Below are 13,941 nucleotides of genomic sequence, written 5' to 3'. Positions count from 1 at the left end.
TGTAAGAAATGACATACTTTACATCGACTAAGCTGTGATACCAAAAGGCATTCAAGGGAATTCCCACTTCTCTCATCTCTTTCCAACAACAGATAATTGTTTTGAAAAGGGCTCTGTGGGTTCATCATGGCAGGGGAACAACTTCTACCCCAAGTCACCCTGTGCTACTAAAATCCTAGTATTAAGTTTTTCATTAACACACACCTGTAGTATAAAGTAAATTTGCACCTTCTTAACTACAGGTCATTTGGCTTTCTATTCTGTCCTTATTCACCTTTACTCCTTTTTCAGGAGTTTTAGAGAATTTTAAGTCTTTTTACATTATTTTAATTCTCCTTTTTTCCTCATTTACCATGTTTCCATGAGCTTTAAGTTTGCTGAAACAGATTAAGTCCCTTATTGAATACGCCCCAATTTTCACTGAGGCAATGTTGCCACAAAGGAAAGGCGTACTCCTTTCAAAGCCAAAAAGCAAGACAGTTCAGACAAAGTCAACGTGGTAACCTCAGATTTTTGTAAGACACAATGTTTGACAAACTTGCATTAAACTGATCTGCAGCACAGAGAGTTTAAACAGTCTGTAGTTCAATTTAATGAAAATCCGATGGTTTCCATGAGGGTCTAAGTGTGGATCTGGGAGTGCGGATTCAATTCAAATGCTGATATGCATAAAAGTAATTTGAGTAGGCCGAGATGCTTTAACCAGGCAGGCTTCTGATTAGTCTCCTCAGGGCAAATTTAACTTAACCTTGTCCTAAAGTATGGATAAAAATCAAAATGAATAGCCAACTCCTTTGGTAAGAAATACTGAAGCAGTAAAACTTTCAAGAGCCTCTTTTGAAGCTGTGGATTTTGATTGTTTGAATTCATATATGACTTCATGGTGACAGCTTTTATAGCAAAAGAAATTCTTGATTACTATGTTATTTCTTCTATTAGAGCATAACAGATCACAGATCTGTTCTAGGTAAGCAAGTGGCTGCTTATGAGATTAGACAGATGTCAGGGATCCATATACTCACATCCATTCACAATCTCTATTTCCAGTGGCCCCTACAGTCTATTACTAACAAAGGTTTTGCATCCAATCCTACAAAATTTTGGCAAGTACGCATTACCGTGTTATCCGTAGCACTTAACGTTTCGATATATCATTGTTGCTTTACAATTAATATTATGATTTTTATATCACTTCTATCTTGTTAAAAACCTCAACACAAACAGAAATACTTCTGCAACCCCTCCTGCACACCCACTCTTGCTGATTTGATAGCTCTTTTGAAATTTGTGAAGCATTTAAGTGTTTTTAAAATGATCCATCCTTTTCTATCCTCTAATAATTACATACTCAGATGTGTTGAAATCGCATGAAATAGTTATTTATTTTATCTAACCTTGCAAAAACATCCATTTGTGACCATACTAACACAAGAGTAATTAGTGAAGTAATTTTACTTGTGTGTATGACTAGCAAAATACAGTTTTACATCTCTTTTTTAATAGAAAATTAGAGAAGGGATAGAAAAGATCCACAAAAATCATCCCAGAATGTGAAAAAAATCATGAGGACCATAAAAAGCTCAATCTGTTTAGCTTAAAAAAAAAAATAAAAAATTGAGAAGTAACTTGATTACAGGGTAAAAGCACCTTCCTGGGGAGAAAATAGTGAGTACTAGAGAGCTCTTTAATCCATCACAGAAAAGCATAACAAGAATCAATGACTGGAAGCTGAAGGCAAACAAATGCAAATGTAAATAAGGAAGAAAAATTTTAGCAGCAGGCATGATTACTACTTGTATTATCCTAGTACTTGGAACCCAAGTCATGGATCAGGGCTCCCTCATTCTAGGTGCTGGTAAAAAAACAAAACAAAACAAAACCCAAAAAAGCCTCAACCCCAAACCAAAAAACACCACCCCCCAAACTCACCAAAACCAGGAAAGAAAAACAATCCCTGCCAAAAGGTTACAAACTGCGCATAAGATGAAGTAACATAATAAATCAATGATAATATTATCTGATATGACAGGTAGCAGTTTCAGGCCATAGCTTCATCATACAAAGTGTTAAGTTGAAATACTGGCTTAAGGTGATTCTGCCCTATCAAGACTGACTTTTCCTGTTCCCACAGTTTCTTTACAGCTGTGAAACTTTGATCCTTTGTAAAAAAAAAAAAAAAAAAAAGTGTTAAAAGCAGGGTTTTCATTTTTTCTTTACAACCAAATGCCAGTGGAACCGATGTAACTGATGTACTTTTGCAAGCGTTTTGATTATTATGAATTTTAGTGAATGGCTTAACCAAAACTTTCCTAACTACTGATATATCTCAGTATCATCTCTGGCCCTGTTCACAGGACATCTGAATTTGCTGCATTACTGGTGGGAAAAGACTGCATAACCAAGAGAAAAATACACAAAAGCAAAGCATGAGGTCGCTTTGTTTTTCTCACAGCAAATCACTAGCCCGGTCACCAAAACTCAAGCATCATCCACGGATAAGGTAGAATATTAACAAAAACTGAAACCAACCCATGGTCTGGCAAGAAAAAACACCCCCTTATCATCGTAATCAAGACTAACACAAAAGATAAAGAGATAAGCTTGTGATTCCCAACGCCACTGCTCTGGCACTGCAGTCTACACACCATCCTTGGTAGGTTACAGGCACAACAGGCCACTACAGTTTGACTGGGAAGAAGATTAAAGGGGCAAGCTGAGAGCAGTGCTTTCTATTAGAAGAGTTTTTGCTACCTATTTTTGAGATCAAGGATCATACTGATCACCCCTGAAATTCATCTGGGCGAAAACTGGGAGGCCTTAAGGAGCGTCTCCTTATTTTCCGACAGAAAACATAGGAGAAAAAAACATATATGATTTCTGTTCCTTCATTTACACTATTACCAGACTATGACAAGACACCGCACGCCCCCAGCATCTACTGCACTACAAAACTCTGGAAAAGCTCATTTCTTGGGCTGGTAATGCTGAAGAGAAAACAAAAGCTAGCGTAAACTCTCCCCAAATAGTCCCTGAGACTCCAGGCACACCGGGTATAGCCACAGCATTTACTACCCAGCTGTCTTCCTTCCCGTCCTCCCTGGAGGTGGCCAGCCTCCTCCTACCGGCTGATGTTCTGCATTTCACTGAGCTGAACAGGCACGGTCACAACCAGATACAAAAGCCTTCATTTCTTCTCGTTCCTTGTTAAAAATACTTCAAGCTATAGCTATAATAAGCTACGCTATAAGGATGCTATTTAATTGCAAAGTTTAAATACTTAATAAGCTTAATAGTTGGCCTCATCCACTCGGCTGAACTTTTCCACGGGACGGCGGCTGTGTGCGCAGGACACACGCTGCTCAGGAAATGAATCAGGGTTGTGTATCGAATTAGATTATTTATAGGTTGGTATATGTGTTTGCTCTAGAAGTTGTGCAGAGAACAAGACAGACAACTACAGGAAGAGAGCAATGGGCCTGTGGTTACGGCAGTTGAACGCCACACAGGAACACTCAGTTCTGCCTCTGCCTTCGCCATCGGCTTCTGTGAATGAGGAGCAAGTCAGACCAAGCACCTTGGCAGAGGGCCACCAACCTTGTCTTCCTCACTTTCTGGGAGTCCAAACCAAAACACCTTGGGCCTTTTACGTAGAAATGCAAAGCAGCTGATTATAATGGAAGCTTTGGCTTCTGAGGGAGAAATGGAGCCGGAGGCACAAGGTTAGAAGGCAATTAATAACACTGACTTTACTACTGACTGAACAAGTGGCTTGGTTTTCTCCTCAGTCAAACAGAACAGCAGTGCTTTTCTGTTGTGCTGGGAATACGCCTAAATTCAACAAACACTGTGAAGCTTTTAGATATCATTGTAATAAGCCTAAAAAAGAAAAAAAAGGTATTTCTGATTCTCTATATACAGTGAAAGTTTTGGATCTTTTCATCTGTTAATTATCCTGTATTGCTACATACTTGCTTTAAAATGTCTGTACAGTATAGATATATAGATATGTATAAATACCAACTTGCATAGAGACAGAGCCTATCCATTTTCCCCCTCAAATTCTATTTTAATGTGATTTCGCAAAGTCCTTTACAGCTTCTATCAGGGCTATTTAACTTCAGTACTCAGTGAAACTGCAACATTGTCATATGGAACAGGACAGGGAACAGCACTCAGTGTAAACAAAAGATATTCTCTGGTTCGCAAAATAAAAATATCCTCACTCTCAGCTGTATAGTATGTCATGTAACCACAGCCACAGAAATAGAAAAGCAACAGGAGAGCTAGTAAAAGTTAATGCTTTTTCCTATTTATTTTATTGGTCTGCATCACAGTGTGTCATTATGTTGAATGCTTTCAGTAATAGTAGGCTACTAAGAAAATAGCACATTGAAAAATAAAATAAAATAAAATAGATGTACTTTGTGTCCAACAAATAAAAAACAAATCTACCAACACCTTTAAAAATAAGTCCCAACAGTTACTCTGACTTTAAAATCTGAGTTAAGAGACATACCACAACGATAGAAAACACAGGTGACAATCTCCTCTGTTTTAGGTAGGAAGCCACTGAATGTAAAAATATAACACAATAATCATGGCAATCCTGAGTTTTTGGCACATGACAGCAGAAATATTTTAACGATGTCTGACAACACCCCAAGCACACGGTGTCTGAATGCTACTAAAGTACACGTGCATGAGACTCGACGACAATACCGTTTTGTAGGATAATTTTCATCAATTAGAAGCAAATAGACAGGGGAATAAGACAGAAATTTAGGTTCAGGCCTACAGTCACATCTTCAGAGTAGAAACTTGCAGTCATCCAGGGTCCCACTGACTCAGCCAGGCCCCATGGCTACCGAGGTCCATTGGAACAAATCCAGTGGCAGGATTAGGGCCTAAATGTGTAAACAGAAAAAGGATGAAATCAGGTACCATAGTGCACAACTCCACAGAGACTAGTCCCAGAAAAATAGTCTGTCTACACCATTACAGGATGTACATTTCTACCACAAAAAGCTGCAGCAACTGGAAAGGCTACAGTGATTTCTTACATCAAGAGGTTTATACAGCACTAATTGATCACAGCATATTCCCCTTCAGGCAAACACAACTACCTGCAGTGCATTTGCTCACCTCCTGTGTGCTGCTGCTTTTTCATATTTATATATAATTTTTTTTATTATTCTAAATAAGAGAGTGGTCTAAAATCAATATAGGTGATATTTTTTATTTTCATCAGCTCTTCATTTCTAGACATGTAGATTTTTAGCCTCTTAGTAACATGGTGGCAAAAACTAAAATGAGATTTTCTAACCATATTTTAAAACACTGTAAAACTGACAGAAAGTAGTATTATTTCTATAAAAACGTTCACTGTTATACCTATCTGAAGGCTGTGCAAAGTTCTAGCATGGCAGTGTGTTAGATGAAGTCACTTTTTAGGCTGATGTTTCTCCCTTTTACATACTAATAAAAGCTAATGGTAGCACACACCTACTATCATATACAATTGCCAATGAGAAAACGTACTGTCTCAAAAAAAATTCTACTGTGTGAGGAGGCTTGCCTACTGAAACACAGGCTTTAATACAATAGGAATGTGTGACAGCCGCAGTGAAGGCGCTACAGGGATATCAGGTTTACGGTGGAACAAGCACACAGAGCCACGGGCTACACTGAGAAGTATCCTGTCACCCGAACTTCAGCAGCAGCACTTCTCAGCCAACCCAGGAAGGGGTCCACGCCTTCTGCTGCACCTTGCACGATCGTCGGTACCATCCCTTTGAGACAGCCAGACCAAAGGCAGGTTGTCCAGGAGTACAATACTGTTCTTCCCTTTATTATAGTAGAGTTATACCTTCAGAGATCAGCATGTAACCAGACAAATCAATATAAACCCACTTTCTGCCAAAAATAATAAAAGTTCAGGAGAATCAACTATCTCTGATTACTTTTACTTCTCCTACTTGATGGCTTAAGACGCAGCAAGATCCTTTATATGAAATAAATGAATAAGTTTTAAAATAATTCCAAGATAAGTGAGGACACGAACATCTGAAATTCACTGAAAGAGATGCTAATTTCTCTATAGCACTGATGGAGAGGTAATGACTCAAATTGCTATTATTTCTAAGTGGAAAAACAATACTGTATATGTGTTCTATTCACTATGCCCACAGACGTTTGCCGAGTGAGATGTGACACCGACTTTACTTAGACTACTTATATATGAGGAAACTCATAAATAAGCAAGAGAGATGTGATTTCCAAAATTTGTGGGAGAAGGTAATGATTTAGTCGACATTGTTGGTGTTAGCTCAGGATAAATATAAAAACCTTTATTTCCATTTTAATGTTGAATTCCCACTCGCATACCACATGCATGTCAGAAACTGGTACATGATCAAGAATCTGTAACACGACACTTACAATAATCAAAATACAACCCTGTATTCTATCTCAAGAAGTTACAGACTACAGCCTGGCTGTGGCTCAATAAGCGCCTTGGGGTGGGGGCAGCAAGCACACCCCAGCAGGGCTCTGCCTCGCTGGGTGCAGAGGGAGGTCCCAGGGGGGACCAGAGGGATGCCTAACCCTCTGCCTCATCTGTCCCCACTGCCTGTGAGCATCCAGCCACCAGGATCCTGCAGACACACTGCACTTTTCACCCGCACCTCTCTGGCATGCCATGAAGGGCGCTTGCTCACAAATTCACAAATTTTTAGCAAGCAAAAGGGCATTTACTGTCTTACCTGCCCATCACATCAATTTTTAAATTTCTCTTCCCCAAGCATACTATAGACTTTTAATATTTTAATCTGGACATCTACTGGACAATTCTAATCTCGACAACTACTAGAGACACCTAACTACTAGAGACAATCTTTCTTCTTCCTCTTGCAAAAATGCCTTAACAGTTTATATTTCCACACCTGGCAGAAGTGTATCTATTATAAAAATAACAAAAAAGAAAAGCTGATTGCTTGTTTGGTTGTTTTTTTCCTTTGGATTACGCCTCCCTGGTACTAAAGTTACCTCACCTCTGATTTAAGTGAGAAAAGCCTAGAAACAATTCTAATTCACACCTGTTTGCTACCATGCCTGTATGACTGTCCGCCAGTGGAAAATAACCCAAGAGCAGATGTTATTTCCTCTGCCTTTTCTCCGGTCCCCCTTCCCAACCTGTGAGTTCTGGGACGTGCTGAAGTGGGAAGGAAAGAATGACTGTGGCTGGTATGGGACCTGACTATAAAAGCCTCAAGCAAACTGAAAGCTTCCTCCTGCTGGAAAGAGTTCTTACATCATCAGGCAGGACCAGAGTAAGGAACTGAATAGATTGTATTACTGAAGCACTATGGAGTATAGTTATTAGAAGACTTAATTTAAAGAAATTACTGTACCTGGTGCTCATTATTACTATAAACCAAATAAAAAGATCAGTGCCTTCCCAACAAATGCAAAACATGCCTTCTCATGCTAGCCACCCCCCTGCAACACTGCAAATCAAACTGAACAATTAACGTCCATTCCTTGGTGGCAGATGGGGAAATACTCTAAACAGTGTTACATGGGAAGCAATCGTAGGTGTGAAAAACTCTAAATAATAAACAATACGATTATATTTGAGGACAGATCTTTAAAAGCTTTCACATGAATGACTTAATTGCTAGTGTCACATGCAGAGCTGCACAGCTACACCATCATCCTGCCTGCCACTCAAACGCGTAACTCCAGCATCACCTTAGAACCCAAATTTACTCCAAATCCTAAGATTCATACTGATAATTTGCAGACGCTTTCAGTGCAACATTTCAGAGATGGTATTTTTCTTAATTCTTCCAATTGGCTGAAGCGTTCAATCCAGTTATTATCATCATGGCATTTTGATTCAGCAACATTTTTGTCTCTGCTTTTAAGAAACGCAGCTTAACCTCACTCACGTTCATTCAGAAAACTGCTGCAAAGACCCTCTTGCAAGTCGGTCACTTGGAGAACACATCACTGTCTCTACAGCTCTCCCTGACTTCTCCTCTAATATCTGTTACTTGTCTTCACTTTCAAGGCTCTTCCTCACTTATCGCCACAGCACCTACCGTTCCTTAATCACCATCAGGAAGCCAGCTGTGGTTTGCTCACATTTGAAGCTAGGCCAATTTTTATGAAACATAAAGCTGAAAAGACCTTTAGCTCATACTGTCCAATTTATTATTTTGTGTTTGCTAAAACACCTTCAAAAACCCACGCTCTTTATTGAAAAAAAATAATTTTGGAGATGCTTCTTGTATCTCTTCCCTTCATGTCTCCCACCTGTCATTCAGTGTCAGGAGTCCAGCTTCCAGCTCCTCACTCACCCACGTCGTATTTTCAAACAAACCTCTTATGCCTCTTCCTGTCTTACACCTTACACTTCAGGGAAACTCCCTTAAATATTTGAAAACATACTTTGTTCCTCTTCTTCAAAGCCTTCTCTGAAATCCAGCTTTCTAAGATGCCCCTACAGCCCCTATGAGCAAAATGTGTGATAAGAAGGTATATACACACCACTTAACTTTAAGTATCTGAAGTAGGCAAGTGTAGGATGTAGAAAACGGATCCTACACAGTAAATTGAGAGAGGCTCCTGTTGAGAGCAATTTTGACAAAAGAACTCCTAAAGTAATGCAAACTGTCCTCTGAAGGGGTCTCTGGATAAACTCTGGAAATGGCCTAGGGAGATCAGTCTTCATTTATGTACACTAATTGGATGCCTGAAGTATGAATGTTCCCCCTCAACTCCTAGAATTTCCCTTCCCATTTAGGTATATTTTCTCAACTGTATTATATTTACATTGCAGACATTTAGAATTGCAGTTAATCTTTTCAGCCCCTGTTTGTGTGGTGCCTACCATTCAATACCTAAATAACACTATTTTAAAATAATGCAAAAACAGTCTTACGATACTATACAGTATTTTATTAAACAGTACCCAATCACATAATCATCATGGAATTATGCACACACAGCAGGTAGAAGATACACAGCTATACAGCAACTTTAGCTTTGTTATTTTCTAGATTCCTTAATGCTATAACAAAGAGATGGAATGTGTTCATGGCTGGCACCAGCTGGTTTTGTCCCCAGTATGAATGATGGGCAAATCCTCAAGACAATTCACCACAGTGAAAGAGAAGGGAGAATAAGAGTGATGGGAAGGTATGTGTGGATCCAGGACGCATACAGAATTTTTGGCAGAGGAAGCAGGCTGGGGGAAACAAACCATGGAAACCCTTGTCATGTGTGTGACAGATGTCATAAGCTATTTTCTGAAACAATCAATGAGCAAATGGTAAAATACAGGACTCGTAAGGTAAAAGTAAGACGTATAAGGAGCCCTTTCATATATGCAAAGAGTTCATGCCCCACATTGCACATTTCTCCTTCTTAAACTTACTGGACTTTAAATATACCCTATTAAAAGGGAGATTTCAGTAACATGAAGAAGGTTCCTAAAGCCCAAAATAAGGAAGCAAAACTCCGAGGTCTATCTTACATGCTAAGAAAATCTCTGAGTCTCCAAAAACATGCTTATTGCTGGGAAAAAGTTTATAAAACATTATGAAGAAACAATGAGCTTCAAGAAGTTATTTGAATCAAATAGGAGTCCCACACAAATTTGGAAATCTAATCCTAGTACAAACAATAAGCAAAAGTCATACCAGGCATCATGTACAAAAGAAACAGAACAGAACAGCTACTGCTGCTGATAATCTAGTTTTTGCTCTGGATCTGCTCATCCAGATAACAGAAAAGAAGTTCTTTCAAAGCATGAAGAGAAGAATTTCTCCTGAAGCAAGCAAACAAAAAACCCTAAGACACAGACAGTCATAGATCAAAACCTGATGAAAACAAACAAGGCAAAATGTTGAATTAAGTGTTCAATTTCATTATAATAAATTTCATTAATGGCAAAGAGTTAACTTCAAAGTGTCTCAAAAGAATGAATTTGGTCCTATGTTATGGTATAGTTGTTAATCATCCAGAAACTGGAGTGAGTACCATGGCATGAAATCCGCAGTTATTTAGGTTACTTGGAATCATGGAAAACTGTTAATCTAACCAAAATGAGTAAGTGGGCCCCAAAAATACAGATAATACAGATCAAGTTTAAAGAATGATAGACAACAAACACATACTAAAATAAACACAAGGGAAAAGTCTGTGTTTTATGAGGTTTCAAATTTAAAGTGCAACTGTAGGGAACTTCGTATCCTAAAACACAATGTTAGGCAAGAGGAAGGTAAACACCTACAAATGTCCTGATAAGTTGATGTTACCCATTGACATTTATTCTCCTGTAGATTTAATTCACTCACACTCTTATGCTCACTTACTCACAAGCAACAAGACTGATCCGTCCGAATGGCCCGGCCAGGAAAACTTGTGTGCAAAACAGAGGACAAGGGCCATCAGCTGTTAGGTCCTCACCCCATTTCAGGATTTGTGCTTAATTAGCAATAAAACCCTGAAGTTTTGAGCAGATCCTTTAGGATATCCTTCAGCAATCATCAGTTGTGGTAAGATAGTCCTTCGCCTCAGGATCTTGCTTACCTCACCTTCCATAAATCTTAGGCCATATTGCTTCCCATTCTCTTGTTTTCCTCCTTTGGAATATAGGTCTGAAATGTACGCCCCCAGTCTCTTCTCCCGCTCAGCTAAGAGGAAAAAGAACAGTGTCTGTGATATACCACAACCCTGTTGCCATCCTCCTGCTGTTAGGATGCCAGGTCTTCTGCTGGCAAGTCATCTGTGCTGTGGCACCTGGATACTGCTGGGAATGGTGTCCTGCATTCATACCAATCTTAATACTTGTATTACAACTCTCTGCGTAGTTTTATGTTAGTTAAACTGATCTGACGCAGATCGCTGCAGAAGGGATACGTTCCATACTTCTACCTCCTCCTTCCTTTGCCATGTGCTCCTCTATTGTCCTTGCTGCAACAACAGCAGCCATCACTGGTAAGATGCTCAGGGAGCAAACCAAGAGACAAATCAAGCCTTTACTGGTAAGACTAGGATGACTTTTTTTAACAGTGCAGCTCCATGAACTGGATCACTGGGGCAGAAGAACACCAGCATCAAGTGGAAGGGTAGGACTCCCTCTATTTAATGCAGTTATTCATTAGGTCGGTTATGCTGTAATGGGAAAGAACACCAGATGCTCTGGCCTCAGGAAGGAACTAGGGCACCACTTCAGCAGTTTAGTGAAAATCTCTGCTCAATATGCTGCTGCACTCAAAACAAAAATAATAAAACAGGCTGCTTAAACAATGGAAGAGAATTAGAAGAAAGCCAGTGTAACAAGATTATAAAAATCAATGCTGTGATCTTACCAGAACAAAAACCACATGAGGTACAGGACAGTCCTCCAAAAGCATACCAAAGAACTGGAAAGAGTTCAAATGTCAACAGTGATAACACTGAAAAATATCATATAAAGAGAAACTGGCAAGTTTAAAATCAAGAGTAGTATGAGTGGACACAAAAAATAATAAATGTTCTGATCAGACATTTCTATGCTTACTATCTTACAACATAAGAAAAAATACTGAGAAAAGTGCACAGGGGGGAAAATTAAAAAATGATCACAAGAAATGTTCTTCTCATCACAGATCTTGCTAAAAAGCACCCAAAAAGTGACTAACTTACTGATCACCCACAAACAAAGGAGCTAGAAATAGTTTAAGCACTAATTCCTTAGTATGCCACTACTATGCTGCCTGGGTTTTTTTTATTAGATCACCCTGTTTTAGTTTGAAACGCGTATTTTCACAGCACGTACTAGAAAACACATTACCCCATTGTAATAGTGATTACAAAGAGACATACTGAAAATTATAATTCTTCCTTAAAGAGCAAAAAGCCTTCATTTTATTCAGACAGGCAAGGAAAAAAAATATTATTGGCAGCATAAGAATGGGGATTCATATACTTTGAGATTTTTCTACTGTGTCTGCGAAGCTAAAGAGGATATAATATTGTCTGGAAGTGGGGGATAGTGAGGAAACGGGAAGGAGAAGCTGCCAGCATTGCCAATGCAAGGATAGGGCTTCATGGCTGGGTCAGGTAAACAGGGCAGGAATAAATGCTTGAAGCACCATGCAGTACAATAGAGGGTATGAATGAAGACTCAAAAGGTCAATAATATAGACAGCACAAAGAACCAGAGTGATCGCTTGGAAACTCCTTCCTGGACAGCTGGTACCAGAACAAGAGAAACTGAGAAATTTAAATAGCTACATAAACTTTGGGCAGTCACACTTGAACATAGGCAAGGGTACCAGTTCCATTAGAGAAGGGAATTTCTGTCAATGTACAGCTGTGGGTCTGAGAAGACCTTACTACCCGTGATGACAGAAAAGTTGTCTGGCATAAAAGCAAGCCAACAGGGTGCAGAAAGGGAATATACAATTTCTGAACCCAAAAGGCAACATACCTTCCATCTATGTACTGAAAGAAGCATTCACCACCAGGAAATCGGAATATAAAACTTATTTCCTTCGTGTAACTTACTCGGTTTTGCAGATGGCACAGGCTGTGAATTTGTGAGTAAAAGAATTGTCACTTGCCAGATTTACCTTTTATTGCCACAGCTTTTGCCTGAGATCATTTCAGTAACACACCCCATTGACAAATACTGATCCCTTTCTAAAATACAAGGGATATTTTGCTTTTGTAAAGCTATTTTATGATGTGCTTGAAAATATGTACTGAATATATGTAACTTGAAATACACATCACTATACATTTACCTGCAAAGTTGCCGCACGCACTTTTTTTCCTTTTTAGTAGAGGGTGGGCAATTGCAATAAACTCAACTCATTAGGGAGAAAGTGTAAACTAACTTCATTTAGATGTGAAGGATTTTCTTGCTAAAGACGTTTCTTTGCTCATTCCAATAGTATGAAAGCTATTTTTTTGGCAATAAAAGTTTTTGGACTGAAACAGACATTTTTGAACTTCTTGTTGATGATTAATGTACAGTTTAAGAGAGCCATTACTTCCTGACAGGCACTATAGAAGCCAAGTGTCAGATAATATATCAGCTTCTGCTCCACTTTAATTCCAATTTAATGATCAGAACTCTTTTATTCTTAATGCCTTGTTTTAAATATTAAACTGCAAAGAGTTCAGCAGGATACGTAGTGGCTACTGTAAGAGTAGTACACCTGTCTTCTAGTGTATCATGCAGGCATTAAGCAGAAGGTATTTTAATATTAGCCAGAGCATATTTTTGAACACGAACATTTGTCATAATTCACTGTATATTCACTAAAGGAAGAGCTAAATTTACAATCCATATGCACAAAAGAAAACCGACATAAACAAAGCAATAAAATTACTTCGACTCAGACGGTAAACTTTTGATTGTACCTATCATTCCATCTGTATGTTGTGCAAATTATTTTCCTGAAATGCACAAAATATTTCTTGCTATTTAAGTGCCTTTACCTATAACTGTTTACGCATCTTTTCCTAAGGCACACAAAAGCTCTAGGCAGGAGCCTGTCTCCATTCTAGGACGCTGCATAATCCCGCATGAAGGCATGTTCCCAGCACCGAGCGACTCACGCCGCTCTCATCCCCGTTAGACAAACCGTACTCCTTCACTACGGTATCAGCAGGAATCTCACGGCACCGCAAGGGCATCGCACCCACCCGCCTGTTAGAAGCACAGCCCAAACACAGGGTGAGAGCTCTGGACAGCTCGGGCGGGCTGCGCGGCGGAGAGAGGCCAGCGGAGCAGCGGGCAGCGCGGGAAGGCACGGCAGCACCGCCGAGCCTGCCGCCGGGGGGACCGAAAGCGAGGAGCTGGCGGGCCCGGGGACTCGGCGCTGCCGCCAAGGTCGCGCGGGCCGCGGCGTGTCGGGGCCCCGCGCGGCGGGAGGGCGGGAG

General features: G+C 39.7%; 1 long non-coding RNA gene across 10 annotated transcripts in view; it reads right to left on the bottom strand.

Moving 5' to 3' along the window:
- Positions 1 to 4,287: 4,287 nt before the first annotated feature.
- LOC106902430 overlaps positions 4,288 to 13,941 on the bottom strand; it is a 35,665-nt gene continuing 26,011 nt past the window's right edge. For all 10 annotated transcript variants that reach the window (XR_001414508.1, XR_001414507.1, XR_001414505.1 and 7 more), the window contains one exon: positions 4,288 to 4,904. This is a non-coding gene — a long non-coding RNA (uncharacterized LOC106902430). The remainder of the gene's footprint in view (positions 4,905 to 13,941) is intronic.

Source organism: Calidris pugnax, unplaced genomic scaffold (assembly GCF_001431845.1).
Source record: "Calidris pugnax isolate Ruff unplaced genomic scaffold, ASM143184v1 scaffold20, whole genome shotgun sequence".
Classification (NCBI taxonomy): Eukaryota; Metazoa; Chordata; class Aves; order Charadriiformes; family Scolopacidae; genus Calidris; species Calidris pugnax.
Note: the sequence above shows the minus strand (reverse complement) of the source record. Positions and strands in the feature narration are given on the sequence as shown.